The sequence below is a fragment of the Pelobates fuscus genome, chromosome 4, assembly GCF_036172605.1.
Source record: "Pelobates fuscus isolate aPelFus1 chromosome 4, aPelFus1.pri, whole genome shotgun sequence".
NCBI classification, from domain to species: Eukaryota; Metazoa; Chordata; class Amphibia; order Anura; family Pelobatidae; genus Pelobates; species Pelobates fuscus.
The window spans coordinates 65,537,505-65,541,138 of record NC_086320.1 but is presented as its reverse complement, the minus strand read 5'-3'; positions in this window follow the sequence as shown (position 1 = coordinate 65,541,138).

The window sequence follows — 3,634 nt, the reverse complement described above, 5'->3', positions numbered from 1 at the left end:
AATGGCACACAGGAATAATTTAATGGCATACAGGAATAATACAAGGGATTAACCAATCAGAATAAAATGCATCGTTTTAATTTGTTACCGCCCAGCTTGGAGATAATGAATCCAACGGCTTTGACAATACAATTATCTCCAAGCACCCAAATACCACGTTTTTATTACACACAAAAAACAGGTTAAAAATATATAACTTCAACATTTTCAGCTACAATTCGGGACTTCTACCATTCATTCTGTAGCCCCGGTCTGGGTGCAATAGTTCACCGAAGAGCGCCCCAAACCCACGAACCATATGCTTAGTTTCTTCGTTACAAAGTCCGTTCGCATATTTGGTCCCTGAGCCTGAGATGGCGGCCATGTTTTTGAGTGATTTAATAGGCAGCGGGACCTCGGCATCAAACTCGTGGAACGAGTACCGGCCAGAGTTGTGCACGAACCCCTGCTCTCTGGCTGGATGTTTCAGCTGCGGGAGACAAACGTAGACCGCCGTGAAGGGGGTACTTAACCTGCAGTTAACCGCAACACTCAACATTCTAATTGAGGCCACACGCCAGGCTGTAGGTGGTCCCCGTTAGTGACCCTTTCGGTAGTTTAACTATCGGGAGATACGGCACGAACAGGGATGCCCGGAGGCCGTCAATTAACCTGTGGTTAACCGCAGACCGCAACTCTCTGGGCGATCAAGTGGTAACACACTCCCCTCGAAGGGGGTCGGCCATTCGGTAGTTTGAAAGGTGACCGGGGTTAAGTGGCGGCACACGCCAGGGACAAAGTGGTCCGTTATTCGTTTCACGAATCGGTGCAAGTAATCCGTTTGTGAGTTGAGTACAGGATTCAAGTACCGAAGCCATATTATAGCAAAGAACAACATAATGCTTGTCTGTAACAGTTTTGTAACAATAGATATATATTTTTTTAATTCAAGGCAGTTTTACGCATTTTCGTTATTTTCTTAAATAACTCAAACAATGGATTTATCTCATATCCCCAGCACCAAAATTAGAATTATACACCTATGTTTGCAATTTAAATAATTAGTTAAAAAATAAGCACCATTTATTTTTTTATATGCAGCTGCTTGATAATTCACAGTCCCTGCAGAGATTATTTGGCAAATACTTAGCATAAATACGCTCTTAAAAATAAGTTTGTCTGATCACTTATTTTAAAGAGAGTACGCCTACTGGAGCGGTACTGATTCCAGACTCTTGGACAGTGCTTATCAACAGACATTACTGCTACAAGGAATTAGCTAATTCTGCTAATAAGCTTCTTTCTAAAATGTGCACCGTGGCTAGCCTGTGCATGTTGAAATACTGAAAGGGACACTTTATAAGACTACTTAAATCACCTATCTCAGCAAACAAATATAGGGATTCAGTTCTTCCAAATGGCCATATTATGTTAAACCCACCACTACGTCACAGTACCCAAATATAGCTGGGTCCTACACTAATTTCAATAAGCTAAAATGTATTTAAATAATCAGTTTTAAGAGCACTGTGTATGTAATGTAAAATAATGTGATAAGCTCAATTTAAAAAAAAATGCAGTGTCAAATCTAAACAATTAAAGTGATAGTGCTTTAATTTATATACTCACAAGGCATATCTGCTCTGAGAAAATTATAATAAAAGTTACATTACTATTTAAAACCTCCTCAAATTTATACTTTCTCATGGTCACATCCAAAGGGGTCTCTGTAACTGGTTGGGCAGTTATTATTACATTTAAAACTGTATTTCTATCAATATTATGCATACAATTGTGGTCACTACAGCAGCACCATTCCTACAAAATGCATATTCTGGATACACCCCCAATTCCATTTTTGTCTTTACTATAGAAATACTGGAATGGGGGCACCCTCTTTTTCTATTTCATATCCTTCCATGTTTTTTTTAACCCACTGCCCCCTCTCTTCTGCCATTTAAAAACAAAAATGGAACACTCAGGAACTACTTGCCACACTCGGGAACTACATGCCACACTCAGGAACTACATGCCACACTCAATTACTATCTGCCATTTCTAACTGGATGGTGGCTGATTTCTTTAAACGAAATCTCTCCACAACAGAACTTATTTTACTTTATTCCTTCAAGCAATAAGGTCCCTGTGTCTATCTCCCTCTGGGTCAATGGCACAACTAGCAACTCTACCTCACAGGTGTGTTGCCTTGGTGTTCTCTTCGATTGAATCCGTTACTTCACTCCTCATGTTCAATGCAGTGGTGGTGGATGCGGCAATACCCAGTGACCAAAACGTCAAGATGAAGGAAAATAAGAAGGTACACAAATACCAGGAGCTAAAAGGAAATCTAGAAAGGACGGGAAAAGTTAAGGCTGGTGTAGTCCTAGTGGTGTTAAGAGCACTCAGGACTGTAACTCCCAAGTTGCATAACTCCCAAGTATCCCTATCTAAAAGGGACAGTCCCTATTTTGGGTCCAAATCCCTCTTTTCACTCCTAATTTTCTTTTCTAGGAGCTCCGTATTGTTGTTATGTCTGAGTGTATAACAGAGCTCCACAGCAATAATACTCCCAACAATGTTTCTTTAAACTGCAATCGATGTGTTTAGATATCCGTGTGTGTAAATAATATACATTGTTATTCTTCTAAAATTAAAGTGGCTTCCGCATATTTCTGACATCTCTGTTCAGAGTATAGTTCTAGGTACAGCTAAAATACTGTGCATTGTCTCCCAGGCCTCTGGTAGAAGACCCGAGAATGAAGAACACACAAAACAATATCACCAAGAGAGTTGAGAAGGGCAATTGGTTATTTATATCAGGGTTTACAATTTTAGTCCTTTCTTACTAGCCAGCTCTTAAAAGTTACTCACCACTACAAGCCATAGCATATCCTCCAGGGGTGAATTTATACTCAATGACCAGTGGCGAGTGGAATTTTTTTATTGGGCCTTAGGAAGTGTCAACCGACCATGCTTGTTTGTATTGCCACCAAGTATAGAGGGATGTATCCACAAATGGATATAAATGTAGAAACTTATTTTTTTTTCTACAAAGACATTGAGTGCTGCCCATTTCTATAATATCTTATGTATATATGCCTAGAAGTAGCACCCAGCATTCTGGACAATTCTTTTATATTTTACACACACACACACACACACACACACACACACACACACACGTTTATACACCTGAAACAGGCACTGAAAGTGTTGTAGAAAGAAGACATAATTAGGAACGATTTTCATGCATGCAAAATTCACAAATTATACTGTGATGTGCAAAAAGAAAACAAGGGCAGCCAGAAAAACCGCACCATGCGCTCATTAATGTTTATTGAAAGTGATATTTTGCTCAGTGCATTTCTAAGCTTTTATCTAGTTGGAATTTTAAGATATTCACACCACCATCCTCATTAACAATTTTTGCAAGCAAACAAACAAACACACAAATACATTAAGAAACCTACAATTAGTTTCTATATTAACGTGTTTAAAGGTTTAGAAGACACATTTCCACAGGGAACTATTTGAACAGAAAAGATTTATTACAGCTAATTAAAAGGCAATTCCTACTGACTTTCTATATGTGCAGATAAAGAATAAGTAATTATTTATTCCTAAAGCTCAGATTATTTATTTTTTTAGTCACACG